Consider the following 25698-nt stretch of genomic DNA (forward strand, 5'->3'; position numbering starts at 1 on the left):
CCTAACCCTAATCCAAACCCTAAACCTAGCCCTTATCCAAACCCTAGACCTAGCCCTAGTCTAAAACCTAACCTAAATCCTAATCCAAATCTAAAGCCTAGTCCAAGCCTTAACCAAAACCCTAGTTCTAACCCTAGCCCAAACCATATCTCAGACCCTAATCTGAAAAAGGAGGTCGCACAAAAATTTAAAACACCTATTCTTCCCGTTGACTCCCCTACTGAGTGTAATGATATATCTTCACGGTTGAGAGAAGGGGTGAGTTTAGAAACATCTCCTATCACTACAAAATGTTCACTGGGGGAAGATCTATTTTGAAGACCATTAAAGGAGAAATAGATGATTGGAACTTGTCTTGAAAATGTTATTGAAGTTCATCAAGAGAAAAACCCTTTGATTTCCCTTAACCATTCATGTCAATGTCAAAAGAAGACATTTGAGCCCAAACTTGAGGGATTTCTTTTGTCTTTCACTAGATCCCTTATGCCTCTAAGAGAGTGATTATCAAGTTTTGGAAGACTTGGATGAGTTGGAAAATCATGAATATATCAACCCAACTGAAGCATGGCTTAAAGAAATTTCTAGAAAAACTCATTCCCTCATCATTCAATAACTCTTGGTAACATGTCAACTAAAGTAACTGGTTTCTCACACTCCAATATATGTTGATGTTTACTTTTTAAAATGAAGTGTGAGTATGTTTGGTATTTCGTTACACGCATGAATACATTGGAAGTACTCCTACACTTGAAGGAGATCTTCCTTTATTTAAATTAGGGTAGTAAATTATAGAACCAATAAATAAAGATGTTATCTAAAATAAAATTGTCACACCAACACTCTTGAAACTACAATTCTTAAGGCACAACTATTGAAATTTTTGTTATTATGTACTCTTGTGGTAAGTCTTGTAAGAAGTAATTCACTCTTAATACCTCATATCTTATAAAGTGAAATTTATCATTGATTGGGTTGTTTTTCTTCATATTTTTAGTCATCCATGGAGTTGGTCAAGGGGATTTTCTATTACACATTCCATTCATAAGCCCAAAACCCTAACCTTAGCCTAGTCACTTGAACAAGTTGTTATCCAAGAAACCTTTTTAAGTTTCTCTTCAAAGGTATTGGTGAAAATCCTCCTATGGTCGACCACTCCTATAAAACCCTAATGAGCTCTCATGAGAACTATAGCATGATTAACTCAAGGAATCTTTCAGTCCTTATTAGAGATGGTTTATTTAAAATGAGTTTAAGGTTGATGGACCAACCAATAAATATTGGTCATTAAAATATTTTCACGACATCCTATGCTCTTAAGGAGAAGATTTTCCTCCCTGCCTATTAAGTAACCAATTTGAGGTTAATCATATCAAAGTCTATTTTAAAAAGGATTAATTAAAGGATAGGATGTTTCATTACTAGTGGACTAACCATGATCATAGGTCCTAACGAGAATGAAATTAGTGCTATTGGTAACCAAGCCAAAGTAATGGCTTTCAGTTAATAAACTAGAAGACAAAAGGTCTCATCACGAGTCAACTTCATTCTTGTTAGCTCTCATGAATGGCACTATCATTAGCTGGTTACCAAGCCAGGACAGTGGCCTTCAATTAATTTCTAAATCAATGTAAATGATTTAAAATGATTTTGAATCTATATCTAATAGATGGGACACAGAAATTTTAATTGGTTAAAAGGCATCCCTGTCGATGCTATAGATGCTTACTCGAAGCGGGGCCATGCCTATGGTATTAAAGTTAATTTTACACTATTATTTACTTGGTAATTTTTTTCTTTCACTGAAATCATTATCATATCTCTCTAAGAATGTCTTTAAGATCCTTTCAGTAATATGTTGTGGAGTCTATCTTTCAGAAATATGAAGGCTTTCATGGATGTTGGACTGTTATTACAAGTGATTCACTTTCCTCGAAAAAAGGAGCTTCAACTATATGCGAGATAACAATAAGATGGTCACCGTGGGAAGGTATTATTTTTTCATATTTCTTGTTCCATAGTTTCATCTATTCTTAACACCACAAATTTCAAATCATGTCACTTCTATTTATAATGAGGATATTAAAAGTGAAGACCTACTGATTTGGAATGCTCTTGCGATGCTTTGTGGAAATTTTGATGGTTGGATATTTCTTGATAACACTATCCTTACAATAACAACATTGTTAGCATTCCTATGGCAGCCTTGGCATCCAATTTTCTTTTGGATTAGTGTTAATAAATAAAGAATCCAATGAACAAGTGGACCAATATGTATTCCCCTTCTCAGAACAACCATATCTAAGTAAAGGAATTTTTTATTACACAGAGTTGCAGGAACATTATTACAAGTGCAAAGGTCATCCATAGATGTGTTAATCTTGTCTTTTTGCAAGGGAGAAAGATTGCACAACATTTGATTCACTTGCATGATGACATGAAAAATTGTCGGAATGGGGGAATGTCAAGTCTCCATTTCTTCTAGTTTTACATTACATTTTTCTCTGAAATCACTCATGCTTTCATTTAGTTCCTAGGGTTATTATCGTCATTTTGTGCATTATAAAGTAAATATTTACTACTTTCAATGTTTCCCTTGTTTAATCAAGATTTACCATTAAAATAAATATTGATAATGGTTTGTGCATATGAAGGTCTAAAACTTGGTGAAATTTCCTTTATAGACATATATTTCTAAATGCAAAATGCTTGGCCTTGATCCTACACACTTGAAGATTCCTACACCAAGAAGAAATTAGGCATCATGTCCTTATGTGAAGTCACCACGTAGCCTATCAGTTACACTCGTCAAAGATAATTTTATAGATTTGGTCAAGTTCAAATGCACTTTCCCTCATTGATGGTGATTCACTAAGTCTTTGATTCTGCCTTGGCTAGTCTTGGGTTCTTACCTGCACCAATTTGGGGCTTTGATAGATTGACACAATTTCAAGGAAAATCAAAGATGTTTTTTGTCTAAAATGATTTTTTAACACCTCCAAATAAGTTAGAATGCACACAGATCACACGTGTGATTTTCCAGAATAAAATTGACAAATCAGCCCCAAACTTCGCTCAGTTTTCAAACTGTCAACTTTGTCCTCAATTTGCATGCAGATGAAGAAGAATATTGGAATTATAAAACACATAATTTGTTGAAAATATGTCAAATTAGGCTCCCCTTAAATATTTTTCCAAAATTATGCATGGTTTGAGAGTTACACAGGGTTCTTTGAGGCAAATTTGTTAAAAATGCAAAATTTTCCAAAATTAAAAATTTGGGCTATTAGAGCCAAAATCCGTCTTGTAAACTTCATAAAAATACTAGCCATGGCTTGTGGATAGAGAAGGATGTAGTCATAAATTCGTATTGTTGATTTGGACCTTGAGAAAATGGCCTCATATGTAAAAGACTGATTTAAATTCAACAAAAGCTTTTAATGCCAGGTTCTTCTTTTTATTTCTTGTGCATTTTTTGTGATTGATCATGTATCTGTAATTTAAATTTCTTATATAGGGGATGAGCTGGTTGGTTTGGGCTCACCAAATTAGCTCATCACCCTTATTCATTGTTTCTTGGTTGAATAGGTTGGAGATCTAAGGACTGATGTTTGAGAAATTTCCATTGGGTGTGAAAACTTGTGTTGGGTGTGGAGCCTGGTTATCTTATTTATTCAGAGGTATCGCCACATTGGACCCTAGTTTGTAATGTGTCAGCAAAGCCGCCCGTAAAATGTATGCCACCAGGGGGTCCAGGGGGGGTGACAACGATTATTTGGAGCCCCCCCCCCCCCCCCATGGCAGGGGATCAGGGGCAGAGCCCTCGAAGCTAAAAATATATGTAAAATTTCCTTGTAAAATGTTGTAATTTTTTAGTTAATCTGGGCTGTTCATTAAACGAAGATCTGACAGTAGAAGTTATGTTTAATTTATGGTTTTTTTCCCTAGAACGCAACCCCTCGCTATATATGAGGGAATTGTATTGCGACTATGTATATATGGATTTTTAGTGAGAAAGAGAGAGGAGATTGTGTGAGAGCGAAGAGGGAATTACAACGGACCCAATGTAGGTTGTATCTCTTCACTTTGTTGGATAATATAAAAGAAAGGACTAGTTGTTTCTTTGTGGACATAACCCAAATTGGGTGAACCACGTATATCTCTGTCTCTCTTGTTTTCGGCGTTTTTTGTGTTTGTATTTCTACAATATATTTTTATGTGTTCCATTTCTCTGTAATATATAATTTTTCTAACAACTGGTATCAGAGCCGAAGGTCAATTTGGCTGATAAACTCACAGGAGAGAAGGGTTCCTAGTTTGAGTGGGAGCAATGGCGGAAGATGGTAGGTTTAGGTTCGAAAAATTTAACGACCAAAACTACCAGCTATGGAAGATGCAGATGGAAGATTATTTGTACCAGAAAGATCTACACCTACCATTGAGCGAAAAGACAAAGAAGCAAACGAGTATGATAGACATAGAATAGTATATACTTGACAGAAAGGCACTTGGAACAATACGGCTTTGCCTAGCGGCATCGATAGTGTTTAATATTTCAAAGGAAACGACAACAAAGGGTTTAATGTCGGCATTGGCCAAACTATATGAAAAACCCTCGGCGTCAAATAAGGTTTTTCTTATGTAGCATTTATTTAATATGAAGATTTCAGAAGGTGGATCTATTGTTGATCCTTTAAATGAATTTAATACAGTTATGAGTCAATTAAGTTCTGTAGGAGTTACTTTTGATGATGAAGTTAGGGCTCTGTTATTTCTATGCTCATTGCTAGAAAGTTAGAATGGTTTAGTTATGGCCATTAGTAACGCTGTCTCTGGATCTAGTACTTTAAAGTTTGATGATGTTGTCGGTGCAATCCTTAGCGAGGAAATGTGACGGAAAAGCTCCAGTGAGACATCAGGTAATGCTTTGACTGCAGAGACTAGGGGAAGAAAAATGGAAAGAGGAAAGAGCCCAGGATATCGTAGTAAGTCAAGGAAAGGATATCCAAGTCTAGATTGGGGATAGTGTGTTGGAAATGCGGGAAAAAATGACACTTGAAGAAAGACTACAAGTCTCGGAAGGGAAAGGAAGGAGACGTGGAGCAAGAAAACGGTCATGAAGCGAATGTGACAGGTGATTTGTTGCAAGATGCTTTGATTCTTTCATTAGAAAATATTATTGATGCTAGGGTGGTAGATTCAGGGGCCTCATTCCATGCCACACTTGATAGGAAACATTTTCATGATTATGTTCAAGGATATTTTGGACAGGTTCAATTAGGTGATGATAAACCTTGTAAAATCACTAGAATGGGTACAATTTTCATAAAACAATAAAATGGAAATCAATGGCTATTGAAGGAGGTAAAGCATGTTCTAGATCTGAAGAAATTTCTCATTTCAATAGGGTAGTTGTGAGGTGAAGGTTGCGTAACTACTTTTACAGATAAAACCTGGAAGGTCACTAAAGGAGAAAAGATTGGTACATTGTATTTATGCAATGGTATTTCTAATTTTGTAAATGCTTTAACCTATACAAGAGAAGATACGACATTGTGGCATCATAGGCTTGGGCACATGAGTGAGAAGGGGATGCAAATTCTTCACTCCAGAAATTTGTTGCTAGGTTTGAAGCACGTTGATTTAAAATTCTGTGAAAATTGTGTTTATGGAAAATAAAAGAGAGTCAGATTCCTCAGAGTTGGGGAAGAAAATAAGAGTGAAAAATTAGAGCTTGTGCATATATATGTATGGGGACCTTCTCAGGTATCATCTCTCGGCAGCTCTCGTTATTATGTTACTTTTATTGATGATGCAACTAGAAAAACCTAGATTTATTATATTTGAAATAAATCTGATGTATGTGATACTTTCAAGAAATGGAAAGCTTTGGTTGAAAATGAGATAGGAAAAATGTTGAAGTGTCTCAGATCAGACATTGGAGGTGAATATTGCAGCAAAGCGTTTGATAGGTATTGTTTAGAGAATGGAATTCACAGAGAAAAGATAGTTGTAGGAACACCACTATAAAATGCTGAGTCAAAAAGGATGATCAGGACAATCATGGAGCGTGCAAGGTGCATAAGATTGCATGCAAAATTGCCTTTACAATTTTGGGAAGATGTTGTAGATATTGTTGTTTATCTAATAAAGAGAGGGCCTTCAAGTTCCTTGGATGGTGGTATTCCAGAGGAGGCATGGATAGGTAAAAAGGTAAACTACTCATTTTTAAAGACTTTTGGTTGTGAAGCCTTTGTCCACATTAATAAAGATAATAGAACAAAGCTTGAGGAAAAATCAAAGAAATGTACCTTTATTGGATATGGTGTTAATGATTTTGGTTATCACTTTTATGATTATGAAAAACACAAAAACATTAGAAGTAGAGATGTCATATTCAATGAAAAGGTTTTGTATAAGGATCGGCTGCAGGAAAAGAAACAAGAAAAATAAAACAGAGAATACATTGTGCTTGATGAGATCAAAGAGAAAGTGATGGTTCCTGAAAATCATAATGGTCAACAACCAGAACAACAAGAGCAACCACCACAATAAAAAGAACCTCAAACAACTGAAAGTGGTGTTAGAAGATCTACGAGGATAAGTAGAACCCCTGAATGATACTCTCCTTCATTATATTATGTATTGTTGACTGATTATGGTGAACTAGAATGTTATGAAGAAGCAGTGCAGGTAGAAACCAAGAATAAGTGGGAGCATGCCATGAAAGAAGAGATGGACTCCTTAGTACATAATCAAACTTGGGACTTAGTCAGGTTTCCTATAGGTAAAACAACATTGCAGAATAAATGGGTTTATAGGTTGAAGGAAGAACACAGAGGTAGAAAAAGGTATAATACTACACTTGTGGTGAAGGGTTTGCACAAAAAAAGGGTATAGACTTTGATGAGACATTTTATCCTGTTGTTAAAATGACTTCAATTAGAACTATTTTAAGTCTAGTAGCTGTTGATGATTTGCATCTTGAGCAGTTAGATGTAAAGACAACCTTCCTCTATGGGGATTTGGAGGAAGAGATATATATGCAATAGCCACAAGGATATGAGGTAAAAGGGAAGGAGAAACTAGTGTGCAGGTTAAAGAAGAGCTTGTATGGCTTAAAACAGGCTCTAAGGAAGCGGTATCTAAAATTTGACAGGTTTGTGTCTGAACAAGGTTATATTATATGTCACTCTGATGATTGTGTTTGTCTAAAAAGGAAAAATGATGGTAGCTATATTATATTGTTATTGTATGTAGATGACATGCTTGTTGCAGGTTCTAACATGTAGGAAATAAATGTGCTCAAAAGAAAATTGGCAAACTCATTTTCAATGAAGGATTTGGATGCTGCAAAACAAATCCTTGGTATGAGAATAACTAGAGACATGAAGAATAAAAAATTAACATTGTCTTAGAGTGAGTACATAGAAAAGGTGTTGAAAAGATTTAATATGCAGAATGCAAAACCAGTTAGTATACCTTTGGCTAGCCATTTCAAACTAAGTAAGGAGGTGTGTCCCAAGACTCAAGAAGAAATGGCTTATATGTCTAAAGTTCCATATGCATCAATAATTGGAAGCTTAATGTATGCAATGATATGCACAAGGCCTGATATTGCACATGCAATGGGAGTTGTAAGCAGGTACATGAACAATCTAGGAAAAGAACATTGGATGGTGGTGAAGTGGATTCTCAGGTATTTGAGAGGTACCAAAAATCAAGCATTATGCTTTGGTGGTTCAAACATTTCTCTACAAGGATATGTTGATGCAGATATGGAAGGTGATAGAGATAACAGGAGGAGCACAACAGGGTATGTGTTTACTGTAGGTGGAACAACTATCAGTTGGGTTTCAAAACTTCAAAGTGTTGTTGCACTCTCAACAATGGAAGTAGAGTATGTTTCTGCTACAGAGGCTAGTAAAGAAATGATTTGGTTACAAAGGTTTCTGGATGAATTGGGTAAGAATCAGGAGTTGGGCAGGTTATACAGTGATAGCCAGAGTGCCATACATCTTGCAAAGAACTTTTCATTTCATTCCAGCACTAAATGTATACACCTCAAGTACCATTTCATACCGTCAGTGTTGGAAGATGGATAGTTGAAGCTGGAAAAGATACACACTAGCAAGAATCCTGCAGATATGTTAACAAAAGTTGTAACCATGGAGAAATTGAGATTCTGCTCAGTTTCAATTGGTCTTCAAGTATGATGATGATGATGATGATGAGAAACAACCAAGTCCAAAGTGGAGTCATTGTCCAGCAAATGAAGCAGTGGCAGAGTTGCTATAATCAATTTCCAAGTGGGATATTGTTGGGTGTGGAGCTTGACTATCTTCTTTATTCAGAGATATCACCGCATTGGACCCCAATTCATAATGTGGAAGCAATGTCACCCGTAAAAGGTACACTTCCAGGGGGTCTGGGGGGGTGACGATGATTATTTGGAGCCCCCCCTTGGTGGGGGATCTGGGTAGCGCCCCTGAAGCTAAAAATAGATGTAAAATTGCCTTGTAAAATGTTATAATTTCGTAGTCAATCTGGATCATTCATTAGATGGAGATCTGATGGTAGAAGTTATGTTTAATTTAGGGTTTTTTTCCCTATAAGGAAACCCCTCACTATATATGAGGGAATTGTATTGTGGCTATGTATATCTGGATTCTGAGTGAGAAAGAGAGAGGAGATTGTGTGAGAGCAAAGAGGGAATTACAACGGATCCTTTGTAGGTTGTATCTCTTCAATTTGTTGGATAATATAGAAGGAATGATTGGTTGTTTCTCTATGGACGTAGCCCAAATTGGGTGAATCACATATATCTGTGTCTCTCTTGTTATATGCATTTTCTGTGTTTGTATTTCTACAATATATTTTTATGTGTTCCATTTCTCTGTAATATATAATTTTTCTAACAACTTGTGCATTGATTTCAGCTCTAAATATTTCCCTCATAAAAACTATACACTCTGTCTCCCTGATAGATAAATGCATTTATTCTATGATTTATTTACATTTATGAATCTAGGATTGTTGTGGTTACAAGCATGGAGAATTTCCATGATAAGCATTGCACGTGTAATTCATTGTTGTAACATATTTATGTGTAATGTTATATGTGAGCTGCAACAAAGGTTGATTATTCTCTTATAATTATAATACCTGTAGTTTCATTTTCAAAATATTGCTTATGAAGGATATTTAACTCACTGATATCTTTATAATGTTTCAACTTTTTTTTTATAAAGTCTCACAAAGATCTCAATTCAAGTTTAAAGGGAATTTGATCCTTAAAAGATTAGAAGAGCACACTTGATTTTATATATTCAAATTTCTATGATTGTTGATATGCCTGTAGTTTCATTGCAAAGTTTGATTACAAAGGGGTTGAATGAAGGTTCGATTGCTTGGACTCATTTCACTTTGCATTTTATGTAGAATTCGATCCAAAGGAATACACATGTGTTGAGGTAGATTTACTTCTGCTTGTGAAATGTCAAGACAAAGTTTGATACATTGAAATAGGAGACATGTTTTGGTGGCACATTGGATGATGTCTCATAATTCTTTGTGCTGGAATGTTTTAAAAATAAAATATTCAGGCTTTTTCAAATAAATCTCATAGGATATCGGTGTTTTCAGAGTATCTATAACATTGTTCTTTTGGACTTGTGATTTTTGAATATTTACTTATTGAATATGTGTGCTAAACAAATGAGCTCCAAGAAAGTGTAAATAATGTGATGATTTATGATTTCAAGGGTTTTAGATATTTATTTTGATATATATTTCTTTTTCTCCTCTCTATGAATAGTGGCCACACATTGTTTCCAGAATTTGTTATAAGTGTATTTGTTTATAAGAGTGAGAAAGATCATATGAAAGTTATAGAAAACAAACTAAGAGTAGATATGAGAAATGACATTTCTAGCTTGCATAGGTAGCATATTCACATTAGACCGAAATGATACATTTGAAAACCTTCTTACACATAGATGGCTTGCAATAGGACCTAGTGTAGGATCACGATAAACTTAGTGGTTAATTTAGCACTGTCTCAATGTAAAATTTTAACAAGCCTGAAGAAAGTAAATCTGAATGATTTTTCATATTTAGGGTGTCTAAAATTATATAAAGAAGACCAAATGGTTTTTTTTTCTTCATAAATTTAGTCTCCTAGGGGTGAAAAAGGGTAAAATAATACAAAGGAGAACTCTTCTAACCATGATTGACTAGAATATACCTTTTTTGTAATTAGTCTATTTGGTATCAAAAAGGGTTAAACTTATATGGAATAGATTCCCTTTCAAATCCTTTAACGTATGTGAAATAAAACAATCTCAATTGGAAACCTTTTCATGTTTAAGGAGTTTGAAAAGATCTTAAAGGGAACTCTTCAAAATTTCTATTTTTTTATAGCTTTTACAAGCCATAAAAAGTGATAAAAGTATACTCGACAACTTATTCTCATTTATTTATGAGCACAAGAAGGGAAAAAGACTAAACTCATGACAAGTTTCATTTTTACGTAATATTGAAAGAGAGAAAAAATTATGCTTGAGATAGGTTTCATTTTTACACAAAGTTGAAATAGAGAAAAAACTATGCTTGAGATAGGTTTCATTTTTACACAAGCTTGAAATAGAGAAAAAACTATGCTTGGGAAAGGTTTCATTTTTACAAAAGCTTGAAACAGAGAAAAAATATTCTTAGGATAGGTTTCATTTTTACACAATCATGAAACAAAGAAAAACTATGCTTAGAGGTCAATGGCTTGATTCCAACATGATGACCAGAGACACATGCCCCCTAAACTTTATGGAGAGAGATATATTTCATTTTTTAATGAACATGACATTGGAAAGGAACTGTGCTCATGGTGACTTCTTTCATTTTTTAATGATCTCGATACAAAAAAGAACTATGCTCATCACACTTACCTTGATCATGGCTTCCAAGAGGAAAAAGCTATGGAAGGAATACATGTCAAGGGACATACCTCAATGATGACTTCTAAGAGGTTTTAATCAAATGTAAGAATGATTCTATAGAAGGACTACATGTTAAGGGACTCAATACGGGTAGGAAGATCATGCTACAATGTCCCCATTGAAGAGTTCACCATCAACTACTACATCTAGGTCAAAAGAAATCAAGCATATAATGAGAGGCTATTTTTCATTAGCAGGTGAAGGCATGGGAGGGGTTTTGACATAATTAACCTATTGCGGGGGGGGGATACCACTTTCATATAGGGAATGTTCAAGGAAGTTAGATGGTTGGCAGTTAGATCGGGACCAACCAATGAAAGTTGGTCAGTAGTGTTGGTGAAAAAGTTTAATTTGAGTTTGACACAGGGTTCGACTAAGGGTGCCAACAAATATGTGTGTGTAGTCTAGCGCTTCGCCAACATTTTCACCCCTTTGGAACAAAGGAGCATCTTACCCGAGGTGAGATAGAACCATAAAAGGATGTAAGGGATCTAGATTTGATTAGTTCAACAACTTGAAAAACTATTACCACATTCATTTACAACCATTTAACTCATGAACTTAACATAAAATAGACATATGCAGAAATTTTTAAAAGCGACCATAACATACACAACCAAATATCAGAATTCTCATCCTCCACATATTAATAAACAACAGAGTTCAGTTACATTATAGCATCACCATTACAATTTGTGGGAATTACAAACTTGTGTGCAAATATCAAAGTCGATAGAAAATATAGAGACAGGACATTTCAAGCTCAGATCTCAAACATTAGATGACACCAAAATGTTGCAACACAATCCCAACATATATAGGCACTGTCTATATTCCCGCCACGATCTGAACCTTGTCGCACCATCTAAAACTTGTTTCTCACTGCCTTTTGTCTTCTTTTATAGTTGTTCTCGCTTGATATAGTATTTGAACCCTCACTCACTTAATCCATGGTTTTCCAATGCATAGGTCCATTACCTTTGTTCTCTATTGACTGCATCAAATTCAGCTCCTAGTTCTTCGGCATGTGCCCTTATATTCCACTGTGCAAGTTCCAAAACATTTCACTGCCACTTTTATTTTTTGTTTCAGTAGTCTTTTCCAAAACGTCCTTCACAATTCTTATTCCTTGAAAAACAAAGGATCCAACATGCCTCGACCACATCATATTGACTCGCCCTTGAGTCAAGGTGTTGTTTCTATTGCTTTTGGATCCTATGCACGTTGCCTTCCAATGATATCAGTTATGGTACCTTCGAACGAAGGACCCAACTCTGGAATAGTCTGAATAGCGGACTCCTTAAAATTGGTGAAGGCATAAACAAAGGAGGTCCATGAGTCCAGAAGGGTGGATATCTTAATGAAAAAGTATGTAACTCCTTTCTCCCTGAGATCAGTGGCTTGTGACTAAACAAGATCTTCAATTTTTGGATCTGCAACCATGGACAGAGTACTGAAAGTGATAAAATTCTTCAGAGCCTCTGGGCAGAGGTTGTGAAGAACTTGCGTGGTTTCGTTGGATAAGAAGGAGGTTGGGAAGGCAAAGAAGGTTTAGGGATAGGTGATAATGGAGCCAGAGCTGAAATTGAAAATGAGTGAAGGAAAAAGTTGAAAGTGAAGACGATAGGTGGGAAGATATATAACAATTTACAAGAGGGGTACTTAGCCGTTAAGCGTGGGAAGTGCAACATAAATTTTAATTAATGACAAGTGATCTAGACACATACCAAGGAATGTAGAGATGTAACAAGAAATATAATGGAAGAATAAAATATTGTCGGAAATTGAGTTACAGATTTGGTAACTAACTCTGGCATGATTGGGAATACAGGCATAAAAGAAACACATTAAATACTCTGACAAGACAAGATATGACAAAATCTCCCCTACCATAATTGGTTGCAGTAGGGTGCAACTAAAACAGAGACTAGACTTGTGGAAAAGACAGAAAATACAACCTATCAAACTAAGAAAATACTTTATTGACACAACTATCCTAAATCCTACCCACTACTCTCACAAGGAGAGGAAACATTATTTTGAAGTTGAATCGGAAAAGTAGGGTTTCAGGCGAGCGCCATTCAATGATATAGAAAAAAGAGTACCATTTAATTGAGAAAATCAAACAACACCAGAAAATTTAATTTCTGAAACTTAAAAGGGAACAAGCCAATGCATTTAGAACTAACCAAGATGCTTGTGATATTTGTTGTCATAAAGTAGTACTTGGTCACCCACATAAAAGGACTTCTTCTTAGTGTGGCAACCATGCCAAGCCTTCTGGTGCTCCTTCTCAATTGTTTGTTGAAAACATGCAATAAATTGGGACTCATCTAGTTGCAGTAATTCATTTACTTCTTAGGAACAATAAAATTGATGGGAATAACAACTTATTTGCAATAAATTAATTCAAATGGGGTATACATATGAAATCATTTAACAATAGTTCTCTAGGCCCACAAAGTAGGAGGAACGTGTTCATCCCAATCATCTCGGTTTGAGGAACAAATATTAGTAAGTCCTCACTCCAATATTTTAGTAAATTCTTCTATAGTTCCATTGGCTTATGGATGATAAGGATTTCTCTTATGATGTTGTGTCATGAAATTCTGCAACAGAGTATGAACTATTTAATTAATAAAATGGGAACCTTGATCGCTCATCAAGATGTGAGGGCAACCAAACCTAGTAATAATATTCTCAAAGATAAATCGAGCAGTCATATTAGTAGTGTAGTCTTTGACTGGAGTAGCTTCCACCCAACGAGTCAAATAATATGTTGTAGTAATAATATATCGAGCATGTGTGTGACGAGCAGGTGGGTGGATAGGTCCAATAAAATCAACAACCCATTTTTCAAACACAGCAAGCACCTGTACCGGATGCAAGGGAATTTCATCCCGATGCGACGATCAACCAACCCACTGATAGACATTGCAAGTATTTTCATATCCTTTCACATCCTTGAACAAATTCAGCCACCAAATACCAGCTTGTAAGAGCTTTCAAGCAATAAATTTGCCTCCAACATGTCTCCTTGCAACTCCAGCATGACATTCCCATAATACACGTTCACATTTGTGATCAAGGATACAATGGTGTAAGACCTAATCAAGCCACATCTTATATAACTGTCCTGCAATAAGTTGATAGTATGTTGCTCTAACAGCTAAATGATTTTTCTGCACCATAGTGTAATCAGAAGGCCACTGAATTGTAGCAAGAAAGGTAACAATCTCTTCTATATAGTCAGAGACTGCTTCGATGCGGAAAAAATAATCATCTGGAAACTCATCATCAATGGATCCCCCCGATTCTCTTGACTCTAGCTTGGATAAATGATCTGGCCCCACATTGGATTTTCCTGGCTTGACAATTACTTCAAAAGTGAACTCTTGAAATAACAACAACTTCTGACAAATTCTTCCTTCAAGCACACATTTATTAACCAATACATCAACACTGAGTGATCTGTGAAAAATTTGAACGGGCTTCCTAGCAAGTAATGTCGGAATTTATGGAGAGAATACACCTTCTCCAAAGCTTCTCATTCTATGGTGGTATAGTTCTTCTTTGCATTGGAAAGTTCCTACTTGTAAAATAGATAGGGTGATCCAGCTTCCCCTCACCAAGTCCCGTCAATATAGCTCCAAATTTAATTTGTAGGCATCAACATGGAAATGGAATATCTTATTCTAGTTAGGATATACCAGAATAGGCGTGCTTTCAAACTTCTCCTTCAAGGTATGAAATGCAATATCACATTCAAGAACCCACACAAAACATTTGAATTTCTTAAGTAACTTTTCAAGTGGAGTTGTAATTGAAGCATAATTTCTTATGAATTTGCGATAATAACAAGTATGTCCCAAAGTGGGATGAAATTATTGAGTATAAGTAGGTGGCGAAATATTCAATATTACCGCAACTTTGGTGGGGTCCACACATACTCCCTCCTTGCAGACAATATGTCCCAACAATGTTCAAAACAACAAATCAAAAATGAATTTCTTTAGGTTCAATGATATTTGGAGTTACTTGCACTTGTCAAACATAACCCTCAACAAGTTAGGGTGATTCTCAAGCAAACTATAAGTAGTCCAATCATCCATGTAAACTTCTAGGAACTTGTGTATATATTCACGGAAAGTAGCAATAACAATGCGTGAGAAGATAGCTCGGGCATTATTGATCCAGGAGGATCTTGTCAGATCAATTTCACAGGTTCAATTTCATCGTCAACATTCAGTGTCTAGTATCTCCAGCTTCAACAGTGGTATTTATGGTTCAGGTTGTTCGGTGATGCCAATGGTTTTCATGGTGTTCGAAGGATAGGGTTTTGTACCTGGTTGTCATCAGTTCTGCCAGGATTTAGTTGTCGACATGGGTTTGTCGTCTGTCTCGCAGGTTTTGGTTGTCAACGTGGGTTGGTCATCCGCCTTGCAGAGTCTGGTTGTCAACATGAGTTTGTCGTCATGTGACGTTTATCGCAAATGTCACTTTGTGACAAAGAAGTGTGCATAGGTTTATTGATCTATATCATCAAAAATGATCTAAACCAAAAGTCTACATGCAAACCCTAACACCTAAACCCATTAACCTAAACCTAGAACCTAATCCATGCAATGAAATGCATTCAAAACCTAATATAAAAACCCTTTCAGGCCATGTTCATTGAAAACCTATGTAATAAAACATAAAACATTGCAAAACAAACATATACAATGCCCCTAACCACGGGCCTAACCGCGTGAGGAATTAACCGCAGCAGGGCCATGTGAGCAGTTTTGGTGGCAGTCGGGGTTTACAAACAACAACTTAAACTACGCATGAATCCACCTAACCTCACATGTGAACATTGTAAAACACATCTGCCCATGGCTAACCTTGTCAAAGCTGCACATTGGGTTGACAGTTGAGGTCAGGGTTAATCGTGATATGTGAACATCGAGATTAAACAACCTTCAACCGTCAAAGTCAATGGAACCGCCGGAGCCCAAACCGCCGGGGTTATCCACTTGCACACATGCGTTGTCACCCTCCTCCACCTGGTTAGCTAACCACTAACTATTTTTTATTTATTATAAGGTCTAAAGTGGGCTTGTAATTAAAGTTTGGTCCTATATCAATTCAACTACCATGGAACCTAACCCTAAGGTGTCATTTCATGAAAACACTGATGGAAATAAACCCAAATTTTAACTAGTTCATGCCAATCATGGGCATAAGGAGTTCGAATGCATTTGTAGGGTTATAAAAGGTAGTTTTTCCCATTGAAGAAAGGGAAAGTTGTTTTGAGTTTTATGTTCAGATTCTGAAGGATATAGGTTGTTTTTGTTTTCAGTGTAACAGGAGCATCAAGAGTCGGAATTGGGAATCAAGACAGGTGTTGGAAAGCTAATTCAGAGAGATTTCTTGTGATAGTGACCAGAAGTGCCTGTGTGCATGATCAGTCTAGTAAATTTGTTGTGTAATCAACCTCCTTGGATTCAATCCTAATAAAGCGGTCTCCCATCTTGAAAGCGGACCCGGAGATGTAGTCCATCAGGGGCGAACTCTGTAATCAATCTTGTTGTCTGGTATCGTTGTGTTTTTTTTTTTTTTACTTTTGTTTTACATCTTTCTTATGTTTATCATCTGTCATAAAGTCTTTCTTCTCAAGAATTTCTCACGGTTTAAGCACTTTAAATTAACATTCAGTTCACTGTTGGCATAATCAATTCTACTTCAGTTTAACATATGAACATTTCAGATCATATAATTTGGTATCATAGTAGGTTGTGTTTGTAGAATTTTTTAGTGAATGTTAACTAGGTCAAAGTCACAATGTGGAGACGGAATCCTCGAGGAGATTGATCCAGAGATTGGAAAACGAAGAGTTGCTCACAAGTCGACCATGACAAGATCTGATGCAGGTGAAACGCTAGAAACTAAGATGAGCGATGAATAGTTTCAGCAAGAAATCTTGAGTATGCAATAGATGTTGGGGGAACTCTACGAAGATAAGAAGGCAAGAGATGCAACTTCTTCTTCAAAGACATCAAAGAAGGACAAAGGTAAAGACAAGGTTGATACACCTCCTTCACCTCCATCATCTCCATCATCTCCATCATCATCTTATTCTTCTTCTTCTTCCAGTTCAAAATATGAAATAGAAAAGAAACCTAAGAAAACATCTATTTTGAAACTTGATGTAAAATTTGACTTACCTATTTATGATGGCAAAATGAATCGTGAAAATCTAGATAACTGGATTAAGCAGTTAGAAATGTATTATCTTATTAAGAACATTTCGGATGATAAAACGAAAATTCAGTTAGCTACACTTAGAATTGGGGGAACAACTTTAATTTGGTGGGAATGTAAAACTCAAATAGATGTAAAGTGGAAAGGTAAAGTCATCTATTCATGGTTTAAGTTCTTAAAAGCTCTTAGGAAACAATTCTATCCTTTAGGATACATGCAAAAAGATGTTATTGATTGGCAACACTTGAGGCAAGGTAAAGGGTAGAGTGTTCAGGAGTTTACTCAGGAGTTTAGAAAGAAAGCATTGGTGCTTGGTATTTCATTGGATACACGTGAAACTTTATTAAAATACATCGGCAGTTTACATTCATATTTTCAGCATACATTATTGATGGTTAATCCTGATGATTTTGACGAATGTTGGGTTGTGTTATATTCTTTCCACGACTAGCCCATGTAGTTAATCGAGGAATTAGAGGAGGGGTAGAGCCCCCCCTTCGTTGTGCCGATTGCGTAGCAAGGAGAGTCACAGGGGGTTTGAGGGGTACAAGTAACCCCAGTCTATGGACCCTATGTTAGGTTAGGCAGACCTACCTATGGTTTTGTGCATGTTTTTCGCACATGGTTTTGGACGTGATGGTTTTTGGTCCATGGTATTGGATGCTTCGGCATTTATAAATATGTATTGTAACATTGAAAGGAATATAATGAAAAATCAAGATTGTAGTCCCGGTTTTGGGATCCAGGGGAAAATCTCTGTGAATATGTGTTTTATGTGTTATGCTCTCCAATTGTTTATTTTCTGTGTTTTAGAATTCGTATGCAGGTAATTTTTGTACGGGGATAAAACCTACAATGAAGTGCGTTTTCAAGCCATACATATTGAATCAGGCGGCAGACCATTCAAGTTTTCATCAAAATCATCCAAAGAGTTGGAAATCAAGGATTCCAATGACAATAAAGGGAAGAACAATTCGAAGAGAAAGAAATCAGCGATAGCTAAGAAGGAAAGACCTACTTTTTCTCATTGCCAAAGAATCGGTCATGATGAATCTAAGTGTTGGAAACTTCATCCCGAACTTAAGCCCAAAAAGTTCCTTAAAGAGAAGGATGAAAAGAAGGCAATTGCAACAGTTCAACAAAAGATAGGTTCCGATTCAGGTGATGAAAGGAGGATAACTACCATAGTTTCGATAAGTAAAAATTCTGACATTGGATCAAGTTCGAATACTATTGCATCTTCATCAAACATAAATCCTTCAAATGCAGATAAAAGGATTGAATTATTTAACATAAGCATAACTTCTAAGCACACAAAAATAGATACAATGTTTGACAGTGGATCACATGCCAATTTAATATCTAAATATTTAGTTAAGAACTTGGGTTTGGAGACACGGAATCATCCAAGACCTTACCCATTAGGATGGCTAAATAAATCAGCTCAGATAAAAGTCACAAAACAATGTCGATTAATATTTTCCATTATAGCTAATTACATTGATGAAGTGGAATTAGATGTGGTTCCAGTAGACATATGTGGAGTTGTCTTAGGAAGTCCTTATATTTATGATCGTGATGAAGTATTTTACAGGAGAGAGCATAAATATCACCTTAAGAAAGATGGGGTTGAGTTTATTGTCAGGGCACATCAAAGTAAAAATCACTTGAATTTAGTTGTTGCTAATCAAATGAAGCGATTAATAATTTCATATAAGATATTTGTAATCATGTGTGTAAAGGAACAACATAAGAATCAACATGATGTTTGTTCAGGATATGAGTCTCAGCTTAAAGATAGTTCGATCAAAGAGGTAGAAACTTTTCTAGTTCTATTTAAAGAAACCAAACATCTTACTCATAAGTAGGGAATACAACATGAATTACAGTTGATGTCCAAATCTCCTTTTCCTAATGTCAGAATGAATCAATTTAGTCCAATTTTGGAAGTTATAAGTTACAGGGATGCAGTTCAGTATTGGGGAAAGTTAGTGTTAAATTTCTCTTGTGTTGTGTCACCATTTCAAGTTTCAAATAGTTTGGAAACCTCTTTTCAAGTGGAGAGGAAGCCTATTTGTTTTCATATCAAAGCCTTTCCTAAAGCAGTGTCAAAGTATCCAATACATCTAAGGGAAACTTATGCATCAGGGGAAAGTTTTAATCAATGGAAACAACATTTAATGAATAAGTAAACAGTGATCCAAATAGAAAATTCGGATTTCAATACTTTCAAAATCAAACTAAGTTACAACAATTTTCACATTACAATTTGATGGGTTTATTGCAACAAGTTAACTTAGTAATTAGAAATCAAGAAAGTATATCAAGTCGAATAGCTGATATGATGTCAAAAATGTCTTTGATTGTCTATGTCATTCCGCAATATAGATTGTTAGTACATGTCAATAGTATTGAACAATATCTTGTAGAGACTGTTTTCAAAGATGTGTATGAATCACTAATTCATGGTACTTCGTGGAAAGAAGTCAATTGCCATGTTCATAACAGGTTTCTTGACCATGTTCGCAAGTTGTGCATACTGCAGATGGATGGAAAAGTTTACAGATTCAAAATGTGCCATGATTAGCATCATCAGGGTCATCACTTTTAGGTGATTGATCGAATGTATTGGTACATCTTGCAGATAAGGTGGAGAGTGAGGGATATCTACCCTCATTTACTATATGTTTATGTCAGACTTTTGTTTTCCAAAATGTTTCAAGTGGGGAGGATTGATCTAGGAGGATCTTGTGAGATAAGTTGCACAGGTTCAGTTTCGTCGTCAGCATTTAGTGTCTGGTATCTTCAGCTTTGACAATGATGTTTATGGTTTAGGTTGTCCAGTGATGTCAATGGTTTTCATGGTGTTCAAAGGATAGGGTTTTATACCTGGTTTTCGTCATGTGATTATCGTCAATTCCGCCAGGATTTACTCGTTGACATGGGTTTGTCATCTGTCTTGCAGGTTTGGTTGTCAACATGGGTTGGTCATCCACCTTGCAGAGTTTGGTTGTCGACATGAGTATGTCATCATGTGACGTTTTTCACAAATGTCGCTTTGTGACAAAGAAGGGTGCTTAGGTTTATTGATCTAAATCATAAAAAATGATCTAAACCTAAAGCCTACATGCAAATCCTAACACCTAAACCCATTAACCTAAACCTAAAACCTAATCCATGCAATGAAATGAATTCAAAACCTAATATAAAAACCCTTGGGGGCCATTTTCATTGCAAACCTATGTAATAAAACATAAAACATTGCAAAACAAACATATACAATGCCCCTAACCGCGGGCCTAACCACGCGGGGAATTAACCACAGCAGGGCCATGTGAGCAGTTTCGGTGGCAGTCAAGGTTTACAAACAACAGCTTAAACCATGTGGGAATCCACCTAACCTCTCATGTGAACAGATTAAAACACATCTGCCAACGACTAACCTCGTCAAAACTGCGCAGTGGGTTTATAGTTGCAGTCAGGTTTAACTGCGATATGTGAACGCCAGGATTAAACAACTGTCAACCGTCAAAGTCAGTGGAACCGTCGGAGCCCAAACTGTCGAGCTTATCCACCTGTACACATGCGTTGTCACCCTCCTTTGCCTGGTTAGCTAACTGCTAATTGTTTTCAATTTATTATAAGGTCTAAAGTGGGTTTGTAATTAAAGTTTGGTCCTATATCAATTCAACTACCATGGAACCTAACCCTAAGGTGTCATTTCATGACAAGACTGAGGGAAACAAACCCAAATTTCAGCTAGTTCATGCCAGTCTTGGGCATAAGGAGTTCGAATGCATTTGCAGGGTTATAAAAGGTAGTTTTTCTCATTGAAGAGAGGGAGAGTGGTTTTGAGTTTTATGTGCAGATTTTGGATGATATAGGCTTTTTTGTTTTCAATGTAACAAGAGCATTGGGAGTTAGAATTGGGAACCGAGATAAGTGTTGGAAAGCTAATTTAGAGATTTTTTGTGACAATGACCAGAAGTGCCTATGTGCATGATTAGTCTGGTCAATTTTCTGTGTAATTGACCTCCTCCGATTCAATCCTAATAAAGCGGTTGCCCATCTTGAAGCAGACCCGGAGACGTAGTCCATCAGGGATGAACTCCATAATCAATCTTGTTGTCTGGTATCGCTACATTTTTGCTTTTTTTCACTTCTATTTTACATATTTCTTATGTTTATCATCTGTCGTAAAGTCTTTCTTCTCAAGAAGTTCTCACGGTTTAAACACTTTAAGTTAACATTCAGTTCACTATTGGCAAAATCAATTCTACTTCAGTTTAACATATGATCATTTTAGATCAATTCTTTAACTCAAAGGGCATAACATTAAATGCATACCACCCCCATTTAGTGGTGAATGTGGTCTTCTTTTTATCTTCTTCTGCAATATGTACTTGATGATATCTCGAGAATCCATCACTAAAAGAGTAAGCTTCATTTCCCCCAACATTATCCAATATTTCATCACTAAAAGAAGTTGGAAATGGGTCATGTACGCATGCATTATTGAGGCTATGATAATCAACACACACTCAAATTTCTTATGTAAGTGTAACAGCCTTAGTCAAAAATCCATGTAATAAAAGTTAATAAAGGAGAAATAATAACCATGGTCATGGGAAACATATTCCAATCTAAATGTTGTGAAAAAACATCCTAGTGTTGGTGTTCATTCAGTTTATTATGGCTATGGAAATTGGAAAAGGAAATGGCTAAGGGTTTGGAAAAGGAAAAGTGGCATTAATTAGCATTTTATTTATGAAAATAATGGAAATTAGGACAAAATAAAGGTGAGAGGTCACAAGTTGCATGTGAGGAGGAAAATGAAGGAAAATAATGGAAAATGAAGAAAATAGAGGCCTCATTAATAAAATTGCTTCCGAGGATCAGTTCATGGCTTTTGATCAATTTAGTTTTGGAGCTCTCATTCTATTCTCTCTCTCTCATACTCTTAGACACTTAGATTTTTCTTGGAGAACTCTTGGAGGAGTGTGGCATACCTGGGATTTGGAGAAAGAAGGCAAAGAAAGAGTAGGAAAGTGAAAGAGCACATCGGGATTAACAACTACAACGGGGTTTACTTGCGGGAACCGAGTTTGATGTATGATTTCCTTACTAGTTTTGGCATGCATGGCATATGCATGTGATTTCTTATTCATGATCTATCATTTCCGTGGAGGATTTACTAGAATGATAGTGGATTTTCTTAGCCTTTCCATTTCCTAGATAGCCATGTTGTTGTGGCAGTCTTCCATTTTTCTTTCTCATTGGTTCTCATGTTCCTTTAGCTGTGGATTGAGTTATTAGTTCCTGGAGCCTTGGTAGGAAAAAATGCTCTGGAGCCTTGGACAACTTGGGTAGAGACCAATCTGGTGATGATTAGTGATGTTTGACCATGAGGTGGAATCACTAGTTAAGGGTTGAGGTGGTTTAGCCTCTAGAAGCCTTTGTCTGATTTTGATGGATTTTTCTATGAGAACCCACATTCATGCTTGTGATTTGACACGAGGGTGATTGGATGAAGCAAGACATGGTTAAGCCAATCTATGCTCGGGTGGAATGTGGAAGTCACGAACCTAGTTGGCCTTTGCATTCATTAATAAGAGCTCTCTTTCTCCTTGGTATTTTATGGGTAAATATACATGTTTAGATGTGGCTTATATGGTTGTGTTGATGGTGATGGACCCGCCAACATTCAAGGGGATCTCCTGGGTAAGAAGTCCCAACTAGAAGCTTGTAATAGTACGCAGCCTGAAAGGCACACACGAGTGGAATGACATCACAAGATGGAAGCAAAATATTCCACAAAACAAAGTGACTGGTTAATCCAACAAAATGCTTTCAACAATATTCATACAATTGCATAAAAAATAGTTCATAAGAAAACTCGTAAGTTAAACAACATACATTGCTAAAGTAACCATAATAGTAAAACTACAATAAAAAAATATGCATGAAAATGTGTTTGATCAGTTATATTATTATTAAGTGAAAGTTCCATCCATGCATACACCATTGACAACAGCTAGCCCCATTAATGGAACATGATAGTCAACACCGCATGCTCCGCCAAAGAAGTGTACTTGATCTACATTGTGGAGAAGCCAAGGATTGTCACAATACTCTGAAGCCTTCTCTAAGCATTGTAGGTTTTAACCCCGTACAAAAATTCCCTGCATATGAATTCTAAAAAAAAAATAAGCATTGGCAAGAGCATAACACATAAAACAAATATACATAGAGATTTTCCCCTGGATCCCAAAACCGAGGCTACCAAATTGATTTTTCATTATGTTCCTTTCAATGTTACAATACATATATATATACATGTTAAAGCATCCATAAATCCCAATCCATTAACCCTGGATTAGAACATAACCGTAGTTCCCTTCACTGGATCTACAAAATACCATGGACCGAAAACCATCGCGCCCAAACCCATGTGCGAAATCCATGCACAAAACCATAGGTAAGTCCGCCCACCTAATATAGGGTCCAATTTTTATTTTATAACACAACCCAACAAGCCTAAGCCTAGCCAAAAGCTTGTTTTATGAGTTATGAAGTTATATTTATAACAAAGGGTGGGGTGACCCTTGACATTCCCCTTTGACTCTTTGACTACCCTCATGACTCTTCAACTCCTTTATAAATAAATCTTTACATTACATAGTGATTGTTCAGATTCCACTAATGACACTTGGAATTTCACTTACAATATATTTACAAATAATATACAATTTCCACATATACCCGTGTGGGACAAAATAGGCTAGTGTCATCCTAACAATAAAAACACTATGACTCAGGAGCTTGGTGAAAGACGAACTTGGAAACATCCTCTTGATGATCTTCGGTGCCGAACTCATACCAATCTTGGTATTGCACTATGGTGTCCCCATATTGTTTGGTGATGTCTTTCAAAAATGGACTCTTGCCTCCATGTCATCTAGGTATATAGTCATGGAGAATTTGTCTAACTCATCTTGAAGCATGTGCAACATTGTCCTGAGTGTGGCTGGACAACCAATGTACTTCTGCATGTTTTCTGCCCTCAAGTGCAAGTCATCGCTAGTGGCCTCTCGCATTAACTACTCCATGTGCCTGTCAACCTCCAGCCGAACTTGACTCTTCTCAACTGTTTGGGTGAGGGAACTAATTGAAGGGATCCCATGTGTCATCACCATGATATCCAAACTCTTGAACAACCATGCATAAGAAGCCTCAATGCTACTGATGAGTAGATGGAGATGCTCATAGTTTCGGATCAACATCCGGATCTGTACTTTGTTTAGCTTTGCCTACGGCTTCATTATCTCATGCAGGTAAAGTGGGGCTCCCTTATATCTCATTATCCATTCTTGTACATGTGCAATAGCAACATGTATGTCCTTGAGAGTTTGGGAAATATTTAGGAACCGCTGCTGAAAACCATATATGCAGACAACTGCCTTATGCATGGTGACAAATATGTCATAAATTTTCTGCATGGTGGTCACAAGAGTTGATACTTCAACAAGTATCACTTTCCTCGTCTCTACCATAGCAGATCCTACGGATTTTTCTACCCTTTGCCTAGTCACTTGCAAGTCCTTTTCCATCTAATCATTCGTTGCTAACAAGAACTTGACATTTGAGCTAATGGCTTCTGTATAACCCTTACTGGCATCGTCCATGGCAGTTGGATGCTTTTTGACATCTAACACTTTCACCCTTTCCTTCATAAATACAGGTGATGTGTGATCATCCAAGAAATTCTTTGTCCACACCTATACAATATTTTGTTGTAACTCATTAAAGGATATATTGTACACATACATCAATGTATCATCATCAAGGATGCCAACCTCTCCTTTCTTGCTTGAGATTGGTTTTGATATTGGACGTGGTAGAAACTGCGGGGTGACCTCAGATTCCCTCGTCATGAGGTCGGTATCTTGGTTCTGCGACTCCTGTGCCAACTCCATTTCCATCTCTTCAACCATTTGCTCAATATGCTAAGAAAGTTCCTGATCCTACAACTGATCACCCTTTTCTTCATCTACTCACTGTTCTGACTCTTCAACCTGTATTGGCACATTTTTCTTTATGATCGTGCCTTGCCCTTCTTCTTGTTCTTGTTTCTTCTTCTCTTCCCTCTATCTTCTTCTTAGCTCCTGCTCTTCTTTCAACTTCTTCTATGTTTCCTACAACTTCCTTTCTGCTTCCTCCAACGTTTTCTTTTCTCTCTTCCTTCACTTTGCTCTCTTTATGCACTGTTGCCTCTTTGCCTCCACTGCCAAATTTTCTTTCTCAATGAGAAGATCTTCTTTGAACTTGTAGTTTTTCTCAACCTATGGGTTCTCGAAAATCTTCCTCTTGCCTTTGTCCTGTACTAATTTTCTGCTTACTGTTGTTTTTGTTGTTGCTTCTTGCAATGTTGTTGCCATCAGAGCATCTTTCCATTCTATAG

The sequence above is a fragment of the Pinus tabuliformis genome, chromosome X, assembly GCF_031772625.1.
Source record: "Pinus tabuliformis cultivar Carrire ecotype Pingquan chromosome X, CPIR1, whole genome shotgun sequence".
In the NCBI taxonomy this organism is placed as follows: Eukaryota; Viridiplantae; Streptophyta; class Pinopsida; order Pinales; family Pinaceae; genus Pinus; species Pinus tabuliformis.